General features: G+C 44.2%; 1 protein-coding gene across 2 annotated transcripts in view; it reads right to left on the bottom strand.

The window, feature by feature from the left end:
* The window catches only part of CDH11 (cadherin 11), a 188,232-nt gene that overhangs the window by 111,896 nt on the left and 48,557 nt on the right, over positions 1 to 27,779 (bottom strand). Inside the window, exon 1 of one of the 2 annotated variants that reach the window (XM_010596699.3) lies at positions 16,438 to 16,563. The exons of the other annotated variant lie outside the window; for it this stretch is intronic. The gene's annotated coding sequence lies outside the window, so the exon portion shown is untranslated. Of the gene's footprint in view, positions 1 to 16,437; positions 16,564 to 27,779 lie in introns of those variants that run through there. 2 annotated transcript variants of the gene reach the window in all.

Genomic DNA, 27,779 nt, shown 5'->3' with positions numbered 1-27,779 from the left:
TGAAGGGCGCTCTTTGCTTTTCTCGTTGTGCAGGGAAAAGAAGGCACGGCCCTATCGCAGTAGATCCTGGGGCTCTGCACACAGGGGCTTCTTCCTTCTTTGTATGTCACGTGTGTCTGACGTTGTTGAAGGGACCAATAATCCTCATTAATAATCGCCACTGAGACTTTTTATTTCCTGTTATTGCCAAAGTTGCAAAACCATATGGTGAAGCCTATTTTGTAAGATAGGATTGCAGACCATGAATTTTAAAAATGAGAGAAGCAGAAAGCTTTCAAGTCTGAGGGAACAGGACTTAAATCCAGGCTTTGCCTCTAACAAGCTCATTTGACTTTGGGCAGATAACCCTCTGAGCCTTAGTTTTCTCACCTGCAAAATGGGGATAATAATAACTTGTGTAGGGTTACTGAAAAGAATAGGGGTAAGAAATGCAATACCTCCCTTACAGTAGGCGTTCAATTATTTGTTGTTGCTGTTAGCTGCCATTAAGTCAGCCCCCGAGTCATGGCAACCCACGCACAACAGAACATGTTGTTGTGCTGCCCACTCGAGCCATTCCCACGATCAGTCGTTGATTGGACCATTGTGATCCATAGGGTTTTCATTCACTGATTTCTGAAAGTAGATTGCCAGGCCTTTCTTGTTAGTCTGTTTGGAAACTTTACTGAAACCTGTTCAGCATCATAGCAACATGCAAGCCTCCAGTGACTGACATGGTGGTGGCTGTGCGTGAGGTACATTGGCCGGGAATTGAACCCAGGTCTCCTGCATGGAAGATGAGAATTTCACCACCAAACCAACAATGTCCTCAATCGATAGTTAGTAGCTGTGATTATGAAAATATAGATTGTGCTTTTTCAATTGTATTGGTTAAAAAATTAGGTATATCTTTTATTACATATATGCTATTCACGGAGACTTATGGTAGATACATAAGCATTCACGCAGAATATTAATAGATTTACAAATATCATGCTGTCATTGCATGCCATCTAGTTGATTCCGACTCATAGCAATACTATTTGACAGAGCAGAACTTCCCCATAGTGTTTCCCAGGCTGCAGTCTTAATGGGAACCGATCGCCAGGTCTTTTCTCCTGTGGAGCCAGGAGTGGGTTCGAACTATTGATCTTTCAGCTCGCAGCCAAGCACATAGTCATTGCATCACCAGGGCTCCTTACACATATAATAGTCCTAACACTTAGAGCTCATATTAATCTATAAGCATTTTCCACCCTTATTTTAATCTTTAGATGAGAAAACTGAGTCTCCAAGAATCTCAGTGATCCATAAATTCACAGGCTCATCATAGCCCTCTGCTCCCGCTGCGTGGTAAAGGGCTGCCAGCTGTCTGTAGCCAACACCTCCCTGCAGCATCTCCAAGGCCGGCTACCCCTGCCTGCACAGGGGATCACGCCCAAAGTCCAACTGTAATTACAAGAAAACATCCATAAAGAGTTCCCCGGCTCCAAATGGATTTGACACAGTGGCCCTTTAAATCAAACTCTTAACATGATGGTCTTTATTTCCCTTTAATAGTTTTTCTAGGTAAGCCATGCCTTTAGAGGCACCTAATACAAAGTGACAACCTTCGCCGATTTCCAAAGCACGGATGGACGGGCGTAGAGAGAGGCCATTGTCACCATGGTAATTACCGCACAATACCTGATGGCCAATGGACAGTCAGGAGGCTTAGGCAGCGGCTGAATCCTGCATTGTCCGGGCCCGATAAAAAGATTAGAGGCCCTGAAAAGCCGGGGAGCGGGATCTCACAGCTCTTTCGCCGGGCCCTGAAAGGCCCATTGTGCTACCACCATAAATTCTGGGTTCCCCGGGCACTTGACAACTGAAGCGGGGGACAATAGAATTCTTGTGTCCAACAAAACACTCTTTGTCCACTGCCAGTCTTATCAGCCGCATTTACAAATGTCTTTCGTTGTACCCAAATAATTCCCTATTAGAACGGCTATTGGGAGCAGAACTAAATAAATATTCACAGCCTTTGTAATATCTTTGGGAAATGAATAAACAAACAGTCATCTAGCATATGAGCAAATCTCCTGCTACGCACCGCATTTCATCCTTATTTCTCACCCAAATTAATGTAGTTTCACTTTGTCCTTTCCACATATTGACAGTTGCAATACCAGAAACTACAGTTTTATTTGCCACCTACTGTACTGGAAATCCTGGTGGTGTAGTGGTTAAGTGCTACGGCTGCTAACCAAAGGGTCAACAGTTCGAATCCGCCATGCGCTCCTTGGAAACTCTATGGGCGGTTCTACTCTGTCCCATATGGTGGCTAGGAGTCAGAATTGACTCGACGGAACTGGGTTTGGTTTTTGGTTTTGGTATATGCTCCATGTTATCGCATGGATGGTTCTTTGTGATTTTTGTTTTTCCCAATGAATCTTCCCAATATTACAGGGAGGGGCATGTTTTATTCCATTCCTACGTCCCAAGAGGGAAGGGAATTAAGCCACAGAGAAGTTGAGTGACTAGCCCAAGATAACAAAGGTAATTAGCAACAGAATAGGGATTCTGGTCTAGATTTCTCTGCTTCAAAGGCTCTGACCTTCCCAACTGGATGATTCCTGTGATGATTCCCAACCGGAAAAAAGGAATAAAAAGTCAGAAAAAGGAGAAAAATCTAAACACATCCACTATGAAAGTCACATATACACATGGAAACTATTTATGCTGTTGTAAAACCTGAGAAGGCTTAGAATAGAAGGAAAATGAAAAAAACCTTTCTCCAAGAAAGTATATTTTATTTTTACCCTAAGATGCTAAGCGATTTTCTTTCTTTCTTTTTTTTTTTTTCTTTCTTGTAAGCAAGCAAACAGAAATACATCTCACCAAGCTTCAGAAGAGTTTCAGGATGTCTTTAGTGCTAGTTGGTAAAGTCTTCGCAAGAATTACTGGGATGAATAAATAAACAAAACAACCAGGTAAACTCAATCACAAATTTGCATCTTTTTCTCTAGTTGATTTTATTTTGCGTACTTGTCCTCTTGTCATCAATGAACATATATCTAAATATCTGAAAGTCAACGCACATGACAAAATAGAAACTCTCTTCTTGTTGGATGCCACCAACTAGAAGCACAGTGATCTTTGCATTAAAAAAGCTGTTCCTATTAAGACTCTGAATGGTTCCTATTGGGTGAGGAGATGCCCACACTTGTAAACACCGTTTATGCATCTCTCAAAGTTCTGCTCCCAGCCTCACCCACCCACCTGACCTCCGGCCTTGGAAGCACGCTGCTCCCTGTCCTGGTAGCTACACTCCTCTGTAAGTCTGCACACACTGTGAACCCTCTTTCCGTTCACTGCTACGGTAACTTCCATGGAACTTTCTGTCTCCTTGGTGTCCACTCAGGGGGCTTCGATATTCCCGCAGCGTACCACATTGCTTCTGGATTTCTCTCACTGGCTGAGCTCTCTGTTACTATGGCTTTCGGCCCCTCCCAACTCTGCAGGCAGGGAAGCTGTGCGTCCTTTCAGGACAGAAATCACAGCTGACTCATCTTTGTCTGGCCTGAGTCGGTCCACTGCAAACCCCTGTAAGGTCTGGCTTGTTGAAGAAACAGATGAGTAAAAACCAATGGTCGCTGAGTTGATTCTGACTCATGGTGACCCCATGTGTGTCAGAATAGAACTGCGCTCCATAGAGTTTAAAGTCGCTGATTTTTTGGAAGTAGATCACTAGGCTTTTCTTCCAAGGTGCCTATGGATGAACTCAAAACATCAAACCACCAACCTCACAGTAAGCAGAGAATGCAATGATCATTTGCACCACCCAGGGGCTCCAGTTAAATAGACACTAACCATAAGAGTGTGTGTGTGTGTGTGTGTGTGTGTGTGTGTGTATATATATATAGGAATTTTAAAAGGTTGAAAATATCTGTCATGTTTTATCCACTTGATGTCTAATGACAGGTGTAATTTGTAATATTTTTCAAGGACTGTAATGATGTTTCCACCCTGGCCCAAACTATTCAGCTTTAATAAAAGCAATGTCAAGCTGCTTGGTTTGTTTTCTAAGATTGTTAACTTCCGTAAAAGAGGCTATCATTCTGCAAACAATTACTATTAACAAGAAAAGACTAGGTAACCAACAGGTACTGCCTGACTGCCTGAACTAATGTTAAACGCATGTGTTTGTGGACGTGCTGAATGTGAAAGACATAATGGCTATTTCCCAAATACTTCACGTACCACGTGAAGCACTTAATCATTGCTGGGGATTTAAGGGCACGATTACAGTTATGCACGCATGATGCTAACCATCTCAGTTCTTCTACACTCCCAGGAGTTGGATGCTTTGTAGCCACAGCTTAATGCAGGCAAAGCGGCAATGACGGTTAACACTGATTGAGAGTTTACAAGGTGCCAGGTCCTGAGCTAAGTATTTTACCATAATATATAACTTAACAACAGTCCTATAAATCAGGTAGTATGATTTCTCTGGGGGCAGTGGTGGTACGGTGGTACAACTTTTGCCTTCCATGCGGGAGACCTGGGTTTGATTCCTGGCCAATGCACCTTGTGCACAGCTACCACCTGTCTGTCAGCGGAGGCTTGCGTGCTGCTATAACGCTGAACACGTTTCAGCAAAGCTTCCAGACTAAGAGGTACTAGGAAGAAGGGCCTGGTGATCTACTTCCAAGAATCCGCCAATGTCCCATCTTGCACCATTTCGTTCTGTCGTGCATGGGGTCACTGTGAGTCAGCAGCTAACAACAACACGATTTTCTCCAGTTCATAACAGAGGAGACTAAGGCACAGAAAGGTTAAATACAGTTGCCCGAAGTCACAAAGCCACTAAGCAGTGAAGCCAGGATTTGGATACAGGCAATTTGTCTTTATGGCAATTCATCTAACAGCTATACTGAACTGCTTTCCCCAAATCTAATGTAGGGCACTAATTTAGGGAAGTAGTCCAATGATTTAAAAAAAAAGGAAAAAGATTGCATCACTTTTCCAGGCTTCCAAACCAGAGAGCAGCCCTGAGAAAAGACAAGCCCCAGATGACATGACAAATGGCCAAGAACTTGGACCACAAGCCAAGGCCCAAGACAGTATCTCTAACATTTTATCAAAGCTGGGCAACTTAGGGGGAACTAAGAAATCAACTTATTTGCAAACCTCTGGAAGAGGCAAATCTCCATATTCACAAAGTTAGAGAAGTATTTACAAACACACACACGCAGAGTTTTTGCTGTGTGCCAGCAATAAGTCACAGCCTGCTACTATTTTCCCGCAGTAACAAAAGCAGACTTCCCTGTCAAAAGCAATGCAATGGATTTATGACATAATAGAAGATGGTTATCTCTGGGGCCATTATGCTCAGAAATAAACAAGGGCAACGTTTCTCAAAATTAATCGGGACTGGCTTTTTGCAACGTAAAACTGAGTTAAGACCAAAATGTCATTTTGTTATTCACCTTGTCTTAGACACTTAGTCTGAAGACACAAGCTGTGCAAACTTGAATCGTCCGTAAGCTCCACCAGGGAAAGGAGCCTGTCTATTTTCTTGCCCATTGTATACTGCATATACAAAGGTAAAACTAAATGCTTCCAAGTATCTTCGGAATGAACGAATTAGTAAACAAGGGAACGAGGCCCTGGAACGGTGGTGTCACCCACAGGCAAGAGCCTCTGAAGGCCCACAATGGTGGTGATCTGTAATTTTCTTCAGGCACAGAGTTGCATTTGGCCGCACAGGGGCGGGGGAGAGCCCGGGAGCTGTCTAGCAGGCTCTCTGTATCCTCATCACAGCTCATTAAGTACACAGCACTCATTCAGGGGCGGCGCGAAGCAGGCTATTAGGATGTTTCAGTTATAGTTTGCTGCACTTTATTGGTGGAATTATATTCTTCACTGGTGTGCACACATTTTGACAGTCTTAAAGATCTTGGGGGAAATACCTCGCCAATACCTAGGATCCATTACTGTCTTATGAAGCTTTGTCTAGGCTGTTCTTTCACCTCCCACCTCCAAAGCACATCTACCAGTGTATCCACACACAAACACACATCCTCAAAGGCCCCAAGGCCAGTACTCCTTTCTTTCATTTACTTTCATCTTTTTTTTTTTTTTTTTTAATTTTTCACATGGTGAGAGGTGAAGTCTACTTTTACTAATTTCATTGCCAAGAACTGAAAATTAAGAAGAAGAAGAAAATAACCTTGTCAACAGTTGTGTAGAGTCAGGTCATCTTACCAGACCGGGCTCAGATCATTAGTGTAGAAGTGACAGACAAATGGTCCTGTACTTGGAGCAATGGACTCAAATCAGAGGCTCTGTGAGGTCTTCCACAGCTACAGCGACTGATTAATTCTCTCTACCTTACGGCTTCAGCCAAGAAAAGTGGTCTGGATTTTTAAGCAAGTTGTATTTATCCCTTTTTGTCTTTTCTACCTGCAGCTGTCAGATATATGCATGTGTCTCTGTATACATGCACACATATGTACACATATATATTTGTTTGTGTGCATTATACATATACATATGTGTGTGTTTGTGTATATATATAGCCAGTTACCTGGAAGTTGATTCTGACTCATGGTGACCCCATGTGTATCAGTGCACTCTCAATGGCTGATTTTTCGGTAGTTTGTGCCAGTCCTTTCTTCCAAGGTACCTCTGGGTGGATGTAAACCTTCATTTCAACATTTCAGTTGGCAGGCAGGTAGGTTAACCATTCTTACCACCCAGGGATATCTATCTGTCTGTATCTATATATCTATACCTATACACATATACAATCTCCCTGTTATTTATGTACACATATATATGCACATATATGTACACATGTGTATGTGTGTAGACATAAGTATGTACACATGTATGTACCCACATGTGTGTATATATATATAAACTTGTTGCTGTTAAGTTGATTCCAATTCATAGTGACCTACAGGACAGAGTAGAAACGCCCCATAGGGTTTCCATGGCTGTAATCTTTACGGAAGCAGACTGCCACATCTTTGTCCCATGGAGCAGCTGGTGGGTTCAAACTGCTCACCTTTGGGTTCGCAGTCGAGCACTTAACCACTGTGCCACCAGGGCGCTCTGTCTCTATATATACATATGAATATCCACATAGACACACACATATACATACATATATGGTTTTATATATACATGTATTTCCCTATATGTGCATTCACACACATACACACACAAATGCTCTGGGAGCTTTTATGTGACATACTGGACAGCTCAAGTTTTTCCCATTCTGATACTGGAGAATCCTGGAATTGGAAAAATATCCCCTACCTCCCATGGTATCTGACCACACTCTGAGACACATGGAACTAGAACATCTCGAGGGGTCTTTCCCTCTCCAGGATTCTGCATGAGCTGTGACCTCACAGGTCAGACTCAGTGCCATGATGAAGGCGTCAATATGAGGACTACCGCATATGCAGCAGACCATGAGGGCAAAGAGGAGCCCCTTTAGCTCTTGAGGTGCTGTTTATACACAGCCAGGTTTCCCAGGACCTGGCAGAGTAGTTATCTTGGAGAAAGCCCAGAGGACCCTGTACATTATCCAACCCAAATGGGCATGTCACCCGCCACACAGGCAGTGAGCAGAGGGGCCAAACTGTGGAGCCAGGCAGATGTCGGCAGGAGGCATAGTCCCTATTAGGGTGTGGAACTGATTCATGTCCTGCAGGCCTGTTGCCACTTGGGGCTGTACTACTCATTAGCCTTGTAACTTATCTTTTATCAAGACTGTTTCCTTATCTGTAAAATGGACATATAACACCTCGCGGAGTTGTGGTAAGGATAAATGATATAATGCAAGTAAAATGCACTATTGTTTCTAGCACAGATTTACTGTTCACTAAATATCAGCTGACATCATCCTCACGAAGAATTTATCAGTGGATTCAATAAGAAGAAATGTAAAGATATTAGTGCAATGTCTGACACAATAAGAGCCCAGCAAATTGTTATTTTTATTGGCATTAAATGACAGTGATTCAGGAAGTGGGATAGTCCCTTTTCAATTGTCTTTCAGTCCTGATCTCAGCAACTAGAATGTCTCTATCATTTTCAGCTCTTCCTGAACAAATCTTTTTAAAAAAGTGACAGCAGTCTCAGGCTCAGAGTGGATTCGGTTCTATTGTCTCCCTTTAGTCGTATTTATTTTGGGGCTATCTCCTATGTCTGAAAAGAGGTCCTGGTTTCCATCACTGATAGTGATAGAATATTCTTTAAAAAATATTTAAGAAAAGCAGAATGACTCAAAAGAAAATACTCAGTAAATAACAGTGTGGGTGGTGATCAGATATGGTGAAGATAAAGCATGAACGACTGAAGGTGAGGAACACTGACTCACCCCACGGCCGTGGTGTTAGGGATGGGGGCACTGCTGAGGCCCCGAGTGGAAAGTGGGAGAGAAGCAGAGCTCATAGCAACCTCAAACCTCAGAGCCCCCCAGCAGCCACAGACTCTGCCGTCGCACCCATGGTCTCTGTAGTGTCCTCATTAATATACCACATGTCAGATTAGGGGCATAAGAGGCCTGAGAGGAATGCCCTGTTCTCTTCCAAGGACAGAGGAGGAATTACGGAGAGACAAATGTCAGTCTCAACTTGGTGGTGGAGGCGGGAGCAGAGCCTAATAACTCTTTAGGAATCTGGGTCTCCATGAAGAAGAAACTAGGTTGAAAATTCACTGAGCACAGGCTCCACCTTCTACCTGTCCCTAGGATTCATGCCATGCATTTTATGCATGCCTTGTTTTATTCCAAAGGGATTTAAGGCTGCCCTGGTGGTGCAGTGGTTAAGACATCGGTTGCTAACCAAAAGGTTGGCAGTTTGAATCCACCAGCTGATCCTTGGAAACCCTATGGGGCAGTTTTATGTTCTACTCTGTCCTATAGGGTCGCTATGAGTCGGCATCTACTTGACAGCAACGGTTTTAGTTTTTTTTTTTTGAAAAAAGATGCATTGTTGTTAGCTGCTGGGGAGTCAGCCCCCGACTCAAAGCCACTCCATACACAATGGAATGACACGCTGTCCAGTCCAGTCCCATCCCCATGAATGATTGCACATTGGACTACAAAGATGTATATAATACAAAGTGTACTAAAATTTCATATATTAAAATGGAGAAGAAGAGACATGATGGCATGAGAGAACAATATGAATGAAGGTCCATACTCAAAACCCAGTCTAAGAAGCCAACACTCTTACGGGGTGCATCCCACAGAGGGGCTGCGGACACCAGGCCAGGTTCAAGACACTGCCCAGAAAGTTAGACCTGTTTCTTGCGAAGATCACAGCTGAATCTTCCAGAAACTGATGGCAGAGGATTATTTACCCCAATGGTACTCACAGAGACAATCCTGTGTAAGGTGGTGGACAACATCCTGAGATTATTCAGCAGCTCAGGACAGGACCTGGCACACTGACAACACTCAGAGCCTCTAATAGGGAGTTGGGCAGTGCTGGTTCTGTGGTAGAATTCCCACCTTCCATGGAGGAGGCCAGGGTTCTATTCCCTGCCAATACGCTTCACGCACAGCCACGACCCGTCTGTCCGTGGAGGCTTGCGTGTTGCTATGATGCTGAACAGACTTCAGCAGAGCTTCCAGACCAACATGGACTAGGAACAAGGGCCTGGTGATCTACTTCCAAGAATCAGCCAGTGAAAACCCTATGGCTCATGACAGTATGATCCCATCAGGCATGGGGTTGCCATGAGTTGGTGGGCAGACTCCAGGACCTGTATCAACAACAATAGGTAAGGGAAGGAGTTGGGGGACAACTCACAACAGCACCTCTCTCTGGAGGACATAGAGCCTCCTGTCTTGAGTGACCCTCTAGCCCATCCTCCACACGGCTGCCACATGCTCACTCAGCCATGGGCCTGTCCATGCCGCTCCTGGTTTGAAAGCATTGAAGGTCTCCTTGGGCTGACCTCTTCGGCTTTTAACAACAGCTGAGTCCTGCTTTATTCTAGGTGTTGTGCTGTCATGGATCTTCACATAGATCACCCCTATGAGAAAGCTGAGAAATCTAAGAGAGACAAGATGAGTAATTTACCCCAGTCATTCAGCTTGAGAAGACTCAAACCCAGGCAATCTGACTCGAGAGCTTTTGTTCCTAATCACCACCCCACACTGTCCCCAGGGAAGGCTTTTCATTAGGAAGCCTCACCTGACCTTCAGTTTTACCTGGGGCTGCCCCTTCCAAGACCAACTGTTTTTCTTCAGTTTACCATTTTGTTTCACTCTTTCCTACCTCTGCTCCTACTTTTTGCCTCTGCATGGAATACCCTTTCCTCTTCATCTCCCGATAAAATGCCCGTTGCCCTTTAAGGCCCTGACCAAATACTGCTACCTAATAACTCTGCTCTCCAACTTTCCACACACATACCTCACTGTGCCATCATCTCTGCCTACCATTCACTCTGTAAATGTTTCTTAAGCAACACTGGTCAAGACACTAGGCTACCAAATAGACAGGGTCACTATTCTTACAGAGCCTCATCCAGTGGTAGAGTTTGCAAGTAAACAGAAAAATAAAGAACAACCAGTTAGACAGTGACCAACGATACATAGGTAATTAACCAAAAAAAACAAACCCAGTGCCATTGAGTCGATTCCAACTCATAGCTACCCTATAGGACAAAGTAGAACTGCCCCATAGAGTTCCAAGGAACGCGTGGCAAATTCAAACTGCTGATCCTTTGGTTAGCAGCCGTAGAACTTAACCGGTACGCCACCAGGGTTTCCACTACACAACCATTAAAACAGGTTAATACAATAGAGACTGGATCATGTCTCCTTCTTAACCAAAAAACCAAATCCATTGCTGTCCAGTTGATTCCGACGCATCATGACCCTATAGGGCAGAATACAACTGCCCCATAGAGTTTCCAAGGAGCACCTGGTGGATTCAAACTGCTGACCTGTTGGTTAGCAGAGGTAGCTCTTAAACCACTACAACACCGGGGTTTTTGTCGTCTTCTTAAAAAAAAAAAAAAAAAATTCTTCTTCTTAGGACTCCTTTAAACCAGCATATACGTGCCTAGTACATAGATGATGCTCATTAAATATTTGATGGGGTGAAAGGCAACACACGCTGCATACAACCTTTGTCTGCCATTTGGGCCCTAAGTCCTGGGATGCCGTGTTGTTTTAGGACCCCATTTCCCTGTGTGCTCACTACCTCCAAGCCCTGTAGGGTCGTAAACAGCAGAAGCACTATCACCCTCAGCTTTTATAGCCCCTACAGCACAATCATCTGCATTTGCTGCAAACCATAAACATGGAGACCCTGACCTGACGTTTGAGAGACATCACAAATCACAGGATGGAAGCGCCAAAAAAAACTCAGTACTGAGCTAATCCGCTGATTTTATCACTGTGCTTGGCAGAGCCCTGGTATTCCTGGGGTGCCCTGGAGGCTGCTGCAGGGCTGTGGTGGGGCAGGCAGCTTGGGGGCTCTGGAATCCCCACTTCTTCCTCCTTTCTTCTATTTAATGATCTATTCATTGTATATGTATTAGGGTTTCATTTACCAAAATCTACATACAATTCCTGGAATCAAGAGGAAAAAAAATAGAAACAATGAATCCGGGGGAAGACAAATGATTCCTTAGCTTTTTACAGAGCCTGATTCTGAACAGGTGTGCAGGTTTAGATGTGGGCAGAGGTATGAAACAACAGACACGTGAGTAGACAGTGACAGAACACACCCAAGAAGTGGACAGTTATGTATGAGGGCAGGGAGGAAGAGGCAGGTATTAAAGTAGCAGTGTTTCTGGGAAGGCGGAGGGCTTCTCAGCCTCACCACTTCCTCACTAGAATTTTGCCTTTCTACAGCTCTGACCAATGGGGCCTGGTGGCGTGGTGGCTAAGCACTCAGCTGCTAACCAAAAGGTCAGCAGTTCAAACCCACAAGCTACTCCATAGGAGAAAGATGTGGCAGTCTGCTTCCGTAAAGATTATGGCCTTGGCAACCCTACGGGGCAGTTCTACTCTGTCCTAAAGGGTTGCTATGAGTCGGAATCAACTCAACAGGAGGGAGTTTGGTTTGGTTTTGGTACAGCTCTGACCAGGAGGCCGTGATGATTCAGTGGTAGAAATCTCACCTTCCAAGAGGGAGACCGGGGTTTCCCAGCCAAGGCACCTCTGCTAACAGATAACTGATGGCTGCTTACACGTTGCTATGATGCTGAACAGGTCTGAGCCAAGATTTCAGACTAAGAGAGACTAGGAAGAAAAACGCCTAGTGACCTACTTCTGAAAATCAGCCAGCGAAAACCCTGTGGATCACAGTGGCCTGATTCCCTTGTATATGGGGTTGCCATGAGTTGGGGGACGACTCAATGGCAGCTAACAACAGCTTTGACCATTAATTCATTCCTTCATTTATTCTTTCTCTCACTTGTTCAACAATTGTGTATTGAGGAATTCTACGTACCAGTGTCTTTGCAGAGCTAAACCCACTAAAGCATGTGGAATCAGGGGCCGTGTTTAGGAGGAACAAAGGAAGAGAGGAAGGGAAGCAGAGATGGAGGGAGGAAGGAAGGGAGGGAAGAAAAAAAGAAGGAAGGAAGGCGGGCAAGCAGGCAGGAAGGGATACTAACCAGGTAAAGAGATCAGGTAATGGGGGTCCTGAAATTCCCTGCCTACCACTCTTCCACAACACACAAGGGGGCAGTGGCTTATCCAAAGCAAATGCAGAATTACAGAAGAGAGAGGTGGTGAGAAGAAATGAAAAGCGATCCCAAAAGAAGACGTAACTGAAGAAAAGGAGAGATGATGACATGATTGGATCTATGAGGCTGTCTATTTTTAGTGGCCTGAAGAAGAGTCTCTCCAGTGACCTTGCCAAATTATGATGCAAACAGAGTTAATGAAAGCTCTCTTAGCCTTCTCTTCCAAGTCAGCTCATTACCAGGTCCTTTCTGCAGACTCATGGCCTAAAACCCTGAAACTTCATTAAAGGACTAATCCTAACAGGTTTGACTTGAAAGTGAGCAGATAGATTTACTCGAACAGTTTTCTACCTTTCTAGGCTGTTTTTTCATAAAGAAATGCAAAGATCAGGTTAGCTTTCCTAAACAGTTTTCATTTTTTATTCCTTTTATTATTTTTGTCTTCCAGTTAAATGCCACCCATTTGCAGACATGAGAAAAATATTCCTGGCAATTAATAAACATAGTTGCTTTCAAAGCCATCATACTTATTTAAATTATAAAACAGAGAAAAAGAAAGAATTCTGATACTGACCAGTTCTAGGTTTCTCCATGATGCTTCAAGTATTCTTTTTTCATTAGGGAAATGGAGCATTGGCACTTTACGGAGCTGCCTCAAATGGAAAAAATGACTTGAAAAATGGACACTCTAGGTATTGGCAAATCTTTTACAATCCCATTCAATTTCACCCAGAGTCCCAAGAAGACTTACATCCCTACATTCATGTAAATTTAAATGGCATTGCTGTAATAGGATAATGTTTAAATAAAACAAGGTACGGGCCCTACATGGGATAGCAGCCCTTTCCCAAAGCTGTAATTATGAACATTGTAAAGCAATGCAGAAAAATATGCTGGAATATTTCAAGCTTGTTCGTTACAAAATAAAATCTCTACTCCAATCACAACAATGCATGTCTATCCCTGAATAGGTGAAGTCCTGAAAGGAGAAGGAGAATAAGGGCGATTTATGAGTCAGAGCGGAAGAACTAAGGGTGATTCTTTCTCTCTCCTTCCCAGTTTTTTTTTTTTTTAAATAATTGTTTAACATTTCTTGTCTTCTGTGAGTTGGAATCAACTCGAAGGCAACAGGGTTTTTAGGGATCCTAGAAACAAGAATAGCTAATTTAATAAGGTCTTATCATGAAACAGGAAATAGCTATTTTTCAGGGTAGATATCAAAGTGAACAAGGAGGCTGATTTCAGCGTACTTTCCCTTGCTTTCCTGTATGGCCAGGAAAAACTACTCAGCCTGGAGATGCCAAAAGACCCAGCCAATTTATGCCAAAATAGCAACAGGAAAATAGTTTATGATACCGAATGACCGAAGTGTCAAATTAAATATTGATACCTTCAATTTGAGTCTAAAATACTTTCTGGTGTTGGAGAATCCAAGACGGGAAACCAGCAACTACCACACAAATAGCACGAGAAGATTACCTCTGAAGGCCCTTCATTTTGTCCATGACATTCATCCAACACACACATGCTGAGTACCTACCATGAGCCTGGGATTCTGCTAGGGACTAGTGGCACGGCAGTAAACAAGACTAGACCCTCGACCTTAGTGAGCTTGCATTGTGTCTCAGTTTGTCTGCTCTTACATCAAGCCTGGGTAGAATGACCCAGAAAACCGCTTGAGACTTGTCATCTAGCCAATAACAAGCTCATGACCAAAACCACCAGCCTATGTATGAAGAGTGCTGAGTTCAAGACCAGGCCTTGCTGCTGTGTGGCTATGAGCAATTCTCTTTGCCACTCAGAGCCTCAGTTTTCCCACCTAAAAATATCAGGAGGTTAAGTAAGCTTAATGTCTTAGAAAGCTAGAGTACCCTTATTCTACAAGGCAAAAGACTCATCTGCACCCAAGGTTCCCAGAGACCTTAAACCCAACAGAAGCCATGGAACATGGCAAGAACATAGGGTGTTCCCCCTGCCCACAAAGCAAACAGCTGTCCAGTAGGGAGGGGATGGAAGGAATGTAGGGAGTTGGCGTCTATAATCCCATGGGTCCCCAAGAGTCAGATACTCCCGAATTCAAATCCTGCCTTGTAATTAAATGCATGCTTTGAGAGAGTGACTCAACCCCTGTGAGGTTGTTTCCTCATCTGGAAAACGACATCTCAAATACTTAACTCTAGGGGCGGGGTTGCTCTAAAGGTCAAAAAAAAAAAGGTCAAAGGAGCTGATATTTGCAAGGTACTTGCCACCACTCCAAACACACAGTGGGTGCTTAGTAAATTTTACCCCAATTAAAATGATCCATTGATGAGAATATTATATATTGGAAACTCCTGATAAGGTTGAATCTTGTTCACTCTCCTATCTGTAGCACCTGGCATAGGCCAGTCACATGGAAGGTACTCAGTAAATAAAAAAACAAAAAAATGCTGGCTCTGATTAACTCATACTGATTAGAAGCTATGATTGGCAATTATGCACATATGATTAATTAAAAAGGGGAAAATGGATTGGTTATTACTTTAAAATATAGTTTGTTTGGGCAGAGTACCTTTCAAAGTACAGGGTAAAACGGTGATGAAAAGGTCACAGCCTCTGGAATCCACTGACATCAACCTCCCACGTGCCTTCTGAGATTGGCAGGGCAAAGCCAAGTGCGTGAGTCATGGCCCAGTGACGCTGCAGCAGGAACCAGTTGGAGACATGGGCTGTTCTCGTAACTGGCCTGACTGGACTCTTCATTCATTGAGCAAACAGTCCAAAAGGTCCTTTGAGCAACTCCCTGATGCCCTTTGGCAGAAGGGAGGCAAACAGAGCTGACACCCAGAGCAGAAAATGTGAGAACCAGTGCTCAAGAGAAACCGTTCCAAGTGGAAAATGAAAGGAGACCGAGGTGGCGAAACCAGCAAACCCATTAACCATTCTGTACAAAAACCACAGGACTATTTTCCGAAAGCAACGCCTCAATATAACGATGGGAAATGTCAGCCTTCGGTTAGGCAGCTGCTCAACACACACACACACACACACACACACACATACATGCACTCACATGCAATATATACATACACACATGCACATACATATATACACACACACGTACATGCACACACTCCAAGGAGGTACAAATAACTCTAAAATAGCACAGTCCATTTTGAGTCCCAGTGAACAAACCATTATGATCTATTTATCCTAATAAGTAAGAGGGTCTCTGTAATTAGGTCAGGCAGCAATTGGTAGTCAAGTCTACACACCCAGGAAGATTTAATGAGGAGGAGACCAGACAAAGACAGAAGATGGAAATAGTGCCCCAAACACATGTCCCCAAACACAACAATCTGGCAGTAAGACCCAGTCCCCGCCACTTCTCTCTCAGATAAACCAGAACAAACCTTCAGAAAGTCCTAACACAAGTATCCGCAGTCCGGGCCAAGTGCTTGAGCCATGGCTCTGGCAGCAGCAGCCCAGCCGGAATAAAGACAAACCCTGGACCCAGGGACGATCACATCGGTGCAGAAAAGACAGAAACAGCGAAAGCGTGCAGGGTGGACAGCTGTTACAGCTCGGGCAGAACACAAATGAAACGGGACTGGCAACCCAACGCCTGTGCCCACAGAAGCAAGCCCCCTTTGCCAAGATCTACGCGCCACCATTCCTGTCCCTTGTCTGCCCTGGGCAATGCCACTGGCACCTGCATTGAGGCTGGCAGACAAGAGGCCAGGCTTAGGAAATCCAGTGCCTACTCACTCCACCATCGAAGGTCACAGTGCTGTAGTTAGCCGCCTACAGTTTTCCTTGGGAGGCAAGATTCAGCCAGAAGACTATCTCCTCCATGTGGCACCTTCTCTCTTCCATCTTGGGACACCTTATATGGAGACACAAAGGGCCACAGGCCATGAGAGCGGCAGCCTGGCGCTGTTCTGGACTCCCTCCTCCAGGACAGTGTGCTGGCCTGGTCGGCCGAGAGCAACGGCCTCCCAGGACAGCCTGAGAGGCGGCCCCGGATCCCTGGCACTGCTAGCAGCCCTGTGAATGAGCCACTGTGGTGAGACACACACCCACTGCTAATGAGTCCTACAGAGACACAGGCAGGAGAGAGGAGCACAGGGGCCGCCACAAAACAGGCAGAACAGAGGCAGGCACGGGGCGTGCACGCAGGGGCCAGGCCACATCGGGCACCTGGGCTCAGAGGTAACCCCAGCCCACAGGGCCCATGGGACCCTAACACAGGAGGGAGGACCTTGAGCTTTATGTCTTCCCCTGAATCAATGGTATCTCCTCCCCTCCCCTCCTCTCCCAATTAAAAAGAAAATAGCTGTCCGATTTTTATAGACATTTTTAAAAAGCAACTACCATCAATGATTACTCTTATTTCATTGTTTGAAAGAGCATTTTAAAGTGAAAATGTAAAAAGGGACAGATTTTCAGCATAAGAAGACACTTGACAACCTTATACTTACACAGCGATGAAGAAAAGGAGGAAGGCAAAGATAGGCTTTAGAACTGTGAATAATGTAAATTTACTTTACACTCTCATATTGCAGAGTCAAGACAAAAACCAAACCCAGTATCGTTGAGTTGATTCCAACTCATGGTGACCCCACGTATTACGGGGCAGAACTGCTCCATAGGGTTTTCTTGGCTGTAATCTTCATAGCAGCAGCTCACTGGGCCTTTTTGCCATGTAGCCACTGGGTGGGTTTGAACTCCCAGCCATTCAGTTATAGTAGAGGGCAAACCAGCTGCACCACACAGGGACCTTTATTGCATATTAGTGACACAGTGAAACAGGTAAATATGATCGACTACTAACCTCAAGGTTGAAGGCTCAGAGATGCCTCAGAAGAAAGACCTGGCAATCTACTTCTGGAAAATTAGCCATTAAAAACTCTACCGAGCACAGTTCTACTCCGACACATGTCACCTCAAGGGGAGCTGGTAACTGGTAAAAGGAGGACAGGCTCCGGGGCAAGCTTGTCTAGATTTGAATTCTACCTCCTCCAGTGACAATCTGGATAACCTTAGACAAGTTACCTCACCACCGTTTTACAGCTCTGTCTCCTCACCTCCAATATGGAGATAAAAATGGTACCTGGCTCATAGGGTTCTTGGGAAAATGAAATGAGCTTCTTCATGTAACACACTCAGCAGTAGACAGGTAACACGCCCTTGATACCTGTTAGCTACTTCGAGTACTATCATCATCCTGAGCACCATCTTTGTTAACCAGTCCGCCTGAACTCAGAGCTTAAATTTTCAAGTTATAACGTGACATTCTTTGTGCATAACCGAAGTTCTGGAAAATCAACAATATGGAGATACGGAGACCAAAATCAAAACAACTCAATGCAATTTCACTTACTGAAAATCAAGATAACGCAGAGAAAACAAAAAGCTAAACCTCCCAGGCCTCCACCAGCTTCCTCTGCCCTCTCCCCAAAGGGTCCAGGAGGCAGAAGGCTGCAGCTATTCAGGTACATGTTTTTAAAAAAATGTTTAAACACTGCATTAAATATTTCTTATGTCGATGACTGCATCTTTGAAGCCCTCTTAAACTGGGCCTGAGGCAAATGACTCACTCATCTACCCCAGCCTGGCCCTGAGGGGCAGGTAAGTTCCCCACTTTCCCAGCATTCCTGAAGGCATTTTCTCCCACTGCAATGCTCAGGTCACCTGGGGGCCTTATTAAAATGCAGGCTCTGCTTCAGCAGGTCTGGGGAAGGCGGCTGAGGTCCTGCTTGCCCAACAAGGGCCCAGTGATGCATGGGAGGATGCTGCTGGCCCATGGACAGCGCTGGGAGGCCCTGGGGAGGGCAAAGTAAACACCTGAGTTTCCTTTTGGTGTGTTGCTTTGATGTCCTGGTTGTTTTCAGACAACTCAGAGACTCTTTGTTATTCATGGAGGCTGCTGTTGTTAAATATGTGGCTAAGTCCTTGGACCCAGAGGCAGGGAACATTTGTTGTTTTGTTTTGTTCTAAATCAAACAGCATAAAGCAAATACCCATTGACCCCTGGTGACAGCCCTTTGGGGAGTTCATTTAACATTACATCTCCCCTGTTCCTTTGCCAGGCTGGGGAAGCAGGGGTGGGAATGCCGCAGAGGACAGGACCGTGCTTCAGTTAGTACTGCAAAAAGCCCAGCTCCAAAGGGAACAAGTTGCTGATGAGAGGAATAAAACAGGATCAGACCAATATGCCCAAATTAACTGTCTTTCACTGCCCTTCAATAAAATGTCGGGGATGAGCAAGAGCTCAGAGCTTTGGTTTTAGGAACCAGGGGTTCAGATTAAGGCTCTACCACTTACTAGCTGTGTGACCACAGGCAAGTGACTTAGCCTCTCTGAACCTTAGTTTCTCTATCTGGAATGTGATTCCAATAGCACCTACCTGATAGGATTATTGCTGGGATATAATTCATATACACATGTGTACGACACATGAGTGATAACATTACTTTTGCAAAGACCAAAAAAGCACCTAAGAAATTGAACATTTATATGAAGCTCTCATGGGTGTATCCCCATCCAAGCCTTTCTAAGTGTGCGTGTGCGTCTAGAGAGAGAGAGATATGGAAACGTTGTAACAAAAAGTAAAAGCTGAGTAATAAAGTCCAAGATTCAAATTAGTATTTTTCTTAATAAAACCAGTTGCCATTGAGTTGATTCCAACTTATGGTGACCCTGTATCTGTCAGAGTAGAATTATGTCCCGAAGAGTTTTCAATAGCTGATTTTTCAGATGTAGATTGCCAGGCTTTTCTTCTGCAGTGCCTGTGGGGAGACTGGAATCGCCAACCTTTCAGTTAGCAGTTGAGCATGTTAACCATTTGCACCTCCCAGAGACTCCATTTTTCTTTATAAAACTTATTAATTATTGTACAGAACAATGCAAAAATTATAAGGGCAATATTAAATCATCTTCCATCCATGCGTGAAAGATACGGTTAAAATGTTTTCGATAAAAATGTAAGTACTCAGAAATATCCTTATGTAAGGAAGGATGCATCCATAAACACAAACCTGCATACTCACACACACACACTTTTTCCTTCTCCCTCACATCTTGCATTCTCTGGCACATTGAACTGTGTCTTACACATGGTTGTTGTTATTCTTTTTAGGTGCCACCAAGTTGATTTGTGACTCGTAGAAACACCAAGAGTAGAACTGCCCCACAGGGTTTTCTAGTATGCAATCTTTATGGAAGGTGATTGCCAGGTCTTCTCCCAGGAAGCGACTGGGTAGATTTGAACCGTCAAGCTTTTGGTTAGCAGCCGAGTGCTTAACTTTTATGCCACCAGGGCTCCTTGTCCTGGCAAATATTAATATTAGCAGGCTGACTGCACAGAAGGAAAGGCTTGTATGGCTGGTAATCTGCTCCTCTCTCCACCATGTGTGGGTGTGCACTGCCAGACTGGCCTGCCAGCCTGATTCGAATACAGGGATGGGGAAAAGAGGCTAGAGAGAAATAGCTGTCAGCCGTGCCTTTCATCTCCACATGGTACAAGACAGAATATCAGACAAGCTTTCTTGTTTCTGAAAGAGACAGAGCAACTGGTGAACTCAGGCAGAGGATTAGATGAACCCACATGTGACAGTGGCCTCTCAGACAGCACTCCCTAATGCCCTTTTCCAGCTTCCATGTGGGGTGAGGAAGCTCTCTCCATCAAATCCTGCTTAGGGGACCATCTGTGCCCCTGCCCACGTAAACAGGCCCCTTGGCTCTCACTCAAGCATTGTTGCAAATTGTCCTTTTCTGGACATTATTGCTCAAGGCTGTGGGCCACTGCAAAGAATCCTTTTTCTTTAGGGACTTCTCTGTCTCAGCAGGGTTTATGATGATCCTTGGCAGGGATCTTTAAATCACTGGCTTTCACAGTATGGCCAAAAGAGTATTTCAGGAGAATCTACCCCCAGCAAACAATACAGCCCTGAAGATTTATCTCCACCGGTGAAATGGGAACAGCCTCATGCTCCCAGGATGCAGGCCCTGAATACGAAGCTGCTGCACAGACAGTGTAGATGGCCTCATGCTGGATGGGCCTGAATTCATATCCCAGCTCTGCCCCAAAGGCTGTGTGACTCTGGAGCAGCTGCGTAACCTCTCTGAAAAACTGTTTCATCTATAAATAGGGGGTGTGGTAGCTCACTATTAGGATTCTTGCCTTCCATACAGGAGACCCGGGTTCCGTTCCCAGCCAATGCCCACATGTACAGCCACCACTCATCTCTCAGTGGAAGCTTGTGTGTTGCTATGATATTGAAGAGGTTTCCGTGGAGCTTTCATACAAGACAGACTAGGAAGAAAGGCCTGGTGATCTACTTCCCAAAATCAGCCAGCGAAAACCCTATGGATCACAATGGTCCGTTCCACAACCAATCATGACGATGGCACAGGACCTGGCAGCATTTTGTTCCATGGTGCATGGGGTCACCATGAGTTGGGGACCAACTTGACAGCAGCTAACAACCACATCATCTATACAGTGTAATGTAAAAGATGGGGTTTTCTTCTTGGAGCTGTCATTAAAGTTAAATTGGTGATTGTAATCAAGTATCTGGTATACCCCATATCTGATTTATGGACAGGGCTCAATCCAGGGTAACTATTACTATTTTTTATCAAGGGGGTCTGGGAAGAAAGACGTGCCGCTGACTGGCTGCCTCGTGCTCCGCCTTTGGGAAGCGCTGAGAGTCGCTGGTCCCAGGCAGTAGGAGATGAGGGTGCTTGTGCCGTGGAGAGTTTGCCAACCAGCTGCCTTCCCCGTCGAGGTGCAGTAACTGCGTTTCAGGAGAGGAACATGGAGACTGCCTCACCACTCCAGCACTTGTTAAGCTCAAATGTCTTTTGTACCAATTCCTGAAGATTTCCTTTGATTCCTTTCCTACAAAACTCTTCCAATTCCTGCATCTCAGCTTGAAAGGTGTGGCTGTCTTTGCTTGTTCCTTTCTCTTTCACAGGTGATGCTGACAGGCCCAAAAGAAAGCCCTCCCACCTGAGCTCCAGAGCGGTGCCCCCACCTGGAGCAGCCACAGCAACCTCCACTGAGGCTCACCATCGGAAAACACCAAGGTAGGTGCAGAAGAAGGCAAAGACACCCCATCCTGGGAGTGTACGGTGTTCCTAATTCTACAGACATTCGCAAAGATAGCTCATGTCACCTGCATTTTTGGGGGGCGGCAACTGAAACTCAAGAGAGTCTAAGTAACCGCTCCAACAGCGATCTAGGTAGTAAAAAGTAAAATACAAACCGGTCGCCATCAAGTTGATTCTGAAGCATGGCGACCTTATGTGTTCAGAGTAGAACTGCTCTGCAGGGTTTTCAAGGCTGTGACCTTTCTGAAGCAGATCACCAAGCCTTTCTGCCGAGGTGACTCTGGGTGAATTTGAATTGCCCACGTTTCAGTTAGTAATCCAGTGCTTAACTGTTTTCACCACGCAGGGACTACCTCTAGGGAGCGACCTGTTGCCGAGTCAATCCTGACTCATTTGGAGACCCTATGTGTTATAGAGTAGGATTGCTCCACAGGCTTTTCTTGGCTTTAATTTTTATGGAAGTAGATTGCCAGGACTTTCTTCCACAGCACCGCTAGGTGGGTTTCAACAACCAACCTTTAGGATCCTAGTAGCACACAAGCCACTTGTATCAAGTAGCAGAGGCACAAATCTGCCTGAGCGCATACTCTACATGTTTTCCATTGCATCATGTTATTTCTAAAGGAAAAACAAAAATTCTATTGGCTTTTATCCCTTACCAAACCCATCATGTAAAGCTCACTGAGAAGTAAAGACAACAGCTTACCTAACTTCCTACTCCACTACTCCAATGCAGGAACACCTGAAGATCCCTGGATCTCTAAATGTCAGTTTTCTTATCCAACAAAAATGGGCATAAGTATCTTGATTGAGGATGGTTGCTGCTGGGTGCCACCAAGTCAATTCCGACTCATAGCGACCCCAGGTGACAGAGTAGAACTGCCCCTAAGATTTCTTGGCTGTAATCTTTTACGGAAGCAGACTGCCAGGCCTTTCTCCCACAGAACCACTGGGTAAGTTTCAACCACCAACCTTTCAGTTAGCAGCAAGCACTTAGCCTTTGTCAGCCGGGGCCGATTACACATGGATAAAATGAGATTATGGAAGAAAAAGCCTAGTATGACATACAAGTGCATTACATGTGTGTATCTTCCTTTCTCAACTCCAGAAGACAAATATTTTATTGTAAGGTACATGTGGAAGAAAAGTGAAAATCTGATGTAAAGAAGATAATTAATACTAATGAAAATGGGTATATTGCATAGCCTAATTATAAAAGCGGCACTCTAGTACCAAAACACAATGGCAACTGAGATAAGAAAAAGAAAAAATAAAATTAACAAATACTACATCTCACCCACACGTTATTCTAACATATTTCTTGTAGTCAAGGCAGTGAATAAAATGAATTACGAGCTACCTTAAAAGGCACTGCATGGACTATACAATCAACACGACATGCTTTAAAATTACATATTAAGTCATTACACAGCTAAAGAACTCAGCAAGATCAAGTTTCACAAATATTAGATGGACTGTATAAAACAACTTTAACGTTACCCAGTTTGCTATTCTGCTCATCTTCAAGACTTTGCAGCATCTCACCTCGTCACATCAAGGATAAAGTGGACTCCTCTCAAATACTTTCCCTTCAATTTAGGTCAGCCAGAAATGCGCCTGTACGTTCTCTGTGTGCTTAACACCCACGTTGACTTCGTTCATAGAGAGGGAAACATAGGGGCATTTAGTTGAGGTGTTTCTGAAGCAGAAGGTGGCAATTAGGTTCATCCCTTGATTCGTGGACTATAATCACTTGCTCAAGGGAGCCCTAGTGGTGTAGTGGTTGAAGTGTTTCCTGCTAACTGAAAGCTTGGCAATTTGAACCCACCAGCTGCTCCGCAGGAGAAAGATGTGGCAGTCGGCTTCTGTGAAGATTTAGTCTTGGAAGCCCTATGGGCAGTTCTGCCCTGTCCTACAGGGTTGCCATGAGTTGGAGTTTGACTTCACGGCAGTGGGTTTGGTTTGGTTTAATCACTGGCTCTAATAAGCCTCGTCTTTACCCTCATGAGATGCATTATCACTGAAAGCAAATCATGGCATTGTCTGTTCATCCTTCCGGAAATTGTCTTTATATATTCTGGAAACATGAAAAATCAAAGAAATCTCACTGACACTGGTGGTAATATCTGGAAAGGCCAATCTCTGGTGAGGTTTGCTTGTAAGACCTTACACTTTCTTGCCCTCATTCTGCTGCTTGCACGTATAGAAAAGCAATTCACGGATCTCTCCTGGAGGGTAAATACACACGTACTTACTGAGCTCCAAAGCCTCTACCTTCAGCTGGAGACATGTGACACATTCCTATTCCTGGTGACAGCAGACACGGTTACTATTCCAGGGGGACTGGACAACTTCAGTATCGTCATCAGTGAAGACATGACTCCGTGTTACACTATTTCCCCAACAGAAAGATGCCTGGTGGCACACCAATTAAGGACTCGGTACTAACCCAAAGGTCAAGGGTTTATACCCACCCAGCAGCTCCTCAGGAGGAAGAGCTGGCTATTGGCTCCCAAAAGGATTACAGCCTAGAAAACCCTCTGGGGCAGTTCTACTCTGTCTCCTGGGGTCACTATGAGCTGTAATCAACTGGAAGGCACCCAACACCACCACCAACATTCCCCCAGCAGAGACCTACAGAGTCCCCCAAAGAAACCACCACACACACCCTCTACATTAAATACAGTTGAACAACGCCCCCCACCTCCACTGGAAGCAGCTGATTTTTCTTCCAGAGTCTTCCAGAAACATTATAGGATGGTGCTCTCCTCTGAAAATATAATAAATTTTAATCTAATAGACATGTTAACAAATAAACCATCAAGCATTTATCAGGTGTTGCTTTTCTGCTGAACTTGGCGTTAAATATCATGAAGCAGGTAAAACAATAGAGGTTCGCCTGGCAGGATCCTGGAATCAACAACCCAGACACTTTCCAGGTCCTCATTTCACAGGGAAGAAAACTGCAGGAACAAAGCAGAACTAATGGCACTTTGGGAACGTGTGGTAGAGGGTAAACTAGGACCCTGACGGCCTCCTGACCTGAAACTAGTAAACCAGACTAGGTGCTATCAAGTCAATTCTGACTCACAGAGACTCAATGTGTTGCAGAGTAGAACCACACTCCACAGGGTTTTCTGGTGGCACAAAGTTTAAGCTCCTGGGTGCTAACCAAAAGGTCGGTAGTTCATAAAAAAATGGGAGATCAGCTCCCATAAAGATTACAGCCAAGAAAATCCTGTGAGTCGGTTCTACTTTGTCACACTGGGTTGCTATGAGTCAGAATCGACTGGAAGGCACCCGAAAGAAACAACCTTTCAAAAACAAATCTCCAGGCCTTTCTCCTGAGTTGCCTCTGGGTGGGTTTGAACCACCAACCTTTTAGTTAGTCACGTGCTTAACCATTTACAAAAGCACTGTAATCCAGTTGGTCTTTTTAAACTTAGTAACAATTCCAAAACGAACAATTTACATATGAAAAGTGACATCACCCCAGCTCAATATGCCTGAGTAGTCTGAGTTATGGGGAGTTATAGAAAATAACTGGATGAATTTTGACAAAACCAACAGAACTCAGAAATTATCAAACAATATCATTAATATCACAGGCAAGTAAAATTTTGCTGAAGATCATTCAAAAACGGCTGCAACAGTACATCGACAGGGAGCTGCCAGAAATCCAAGCCAGATTCAGAAGAGGACATGGGATAAGAGATACCACTGCTGATGTCAGACGGGTCCTGGCTGAAAGCAGACAATAACAGGAAGATGTTTACCTGTGTTTTATTGACTATACAAAAGCATTCGACTATGTGGATCATAACAAATTATGGATAACATTGTGAAGAATGGGAATTCCAGAACACTTAAATGTGTTCATGCAGAACCTGTACATAGATCAAGAGGCAGCTGTTCAAAGAGTACAAGTGGATACCACGTGGTATAAAACCAAGAAAGGTATCCAAGTTGTATTCAGGGAAGGATCGCCCAATAAGCAAGGTTCGCATGGGCTTAATTGTGTTCGGTTACTAATTTCACATGCACTACAGATTAGTACTAAACACAATCAAGACTGTGCTTACTATGGTTATTGTAAACCGTGCACACCATGCTTACTGGTTAATCTGTCCCCGGTTATATTCCTTTCACCATATTAATTCAGTCTGTACACTGAGCAAATAATCTGAGAAGATGGACTCTATGAAGAAGAAGGCAGCATCAGAATTGGAGGAAGACTTGTTAACAACCTCCGTTACCCAGATACAACCTTGCTTGCTGACAGTGAAGAGGACTTGAAGCACTTACTGATGAAGACCAAAGACCACAGCCTTCAGGATGGATTACACCTCAACAGGAAGAAGACAGAAATCGTCACAACTGGACCAATGAGCAACATCATGATAAATGGAGAAAATACCGAAGTTCAAGGATTTCATTTTATTTGGTTCCACAATCAGTGCCCATGGAAGCAGCCCACCCACTGCCGTCAAGTCAATTCCGACTCACAGCGACCCTATAGGACAAAGTAGAACTGCCCCATAGAGTTTCCAAGGAGTGCCTGCATGGAAGCAGCAGTCAAGAACAAATTTGCTGCAAAAGACTTCCTTAAAGTGTCAAAAAGCAATGATGTCACTTTGAGGACTAAGGTGTGCCTGATCCAAGCCATGGTATTTTCAATCTTTCATGTGAAAGCTGGACAATGAATAAGGAAGACTGAAGAAGAATCAATGCATTTGAATTACGGTGTTGACAAAAAATACTGAATATACCATGGACTGCCAGAAGAACGAACAAATCTCTCTTGAAAGAAGTACAGCCAGAATGCTCTTTAGAAGTGAGGATGGCGAGACTTTGTCTCACTTACTTTGGACACATTATCAGGAGGGACCAGTCCCTGGAGAAAGATTATCTTGCTTGGTAAAGTAGAGGGTCAGCGAAAAAGATGAAGACCCTCAAGGAGATGAATTGATACAGTGGCTGCAACAATGGGCTCAGTCATAGCAACGATTATGAGCATGGCGCACAGAGTGTCGCTGAGTCGGAACCAACTGGACAGCCACTTAACAACAACAACATTAATGTACACAGGTATCATGAGATTCATTCAGGTAGCAGTGATTCAATGAGCATGTACTACATACCCGGTGCTGGGGATACAACGGCATATACAGTGGATTTCTCTCTGTCTGCATGAAACTTACAATCTAAGTCGTGATTACTAATAGATAGCGGGTAAGAAAGAATAGCTTCTATGGGAAGCTTGGTCAGGAAACGCCACTTCGACAAATCTTTTAAGGGTGGAAAGACTTGAAGGACAAGAAGGAGCTGGCCATAGGAAAGGAAGTAAATAGTATTTTTATGTAAGTTAATTTTTTTTTCTATCATGGTTTGCCTTGGATTTTATCACTGGAAAAACATTGAGTTTTTTTTTTTTTTCAAGATGTTTTCTAAAAATTATTTGTGCATCTATTTATATGTATACGTGTAATTCTTGTGATGGAATTTATCTTACACTGTGTGTGTGCACGCTGTGTGTGTGTGTGTGGGTGTTTCCAATCAGCATTCAGCTGTGAGTATCCCAGATTCTGTGGTTAGGTTTTGATGCTTAAATGTCACTTGATCCAAACGCTTTAGCATGCCCTGAAAGTGGAAAGCTTTTCACAGCCTGATGCTTGGACCTTCCTGGATTCTTCTGAGCCCTCTGCCCTCAGAGTCCCTGCCCCGTCACACCAGATCCATCTCCTGCCTTGAACATGCCAGCTATGTTTATGTTTCAGTCATTTGCACAACCCAGGCTTCCGAAGGTCCTGAAAGGACCCTATTTTCCTTGTCCACTGGAAAATTATGCCTCAGTCTTTAAAATCCATCTCTCTTCTCTATTAAAATACATCTCTCTTCTCCAGCTTTCTCTGCCTGATTCATCAAGCAGAGTTAACTGATCAATCTCCAGGAAACTTCTCTTCCTTTTGTATAATTATCTCACACTGCATAAT

This window comes from Loxodonta africana, chromosome 21 (assembly GCF_030014295.1).
Source record: "Loxodonta africana isolate mLoxAfr1 chromosome 21, mLoxAfr1.hap2, whole genome shotgun sequence".
Lineage (NCBI taxonomy): Eukaryota > Metazoa > Chordata > Mammalia > Proboscidea > Elephantidae > Loxodonta > Loxodonta africana.
This window is presented reverse-complemented; position numbering and strand designations above follow the sequence as displayed.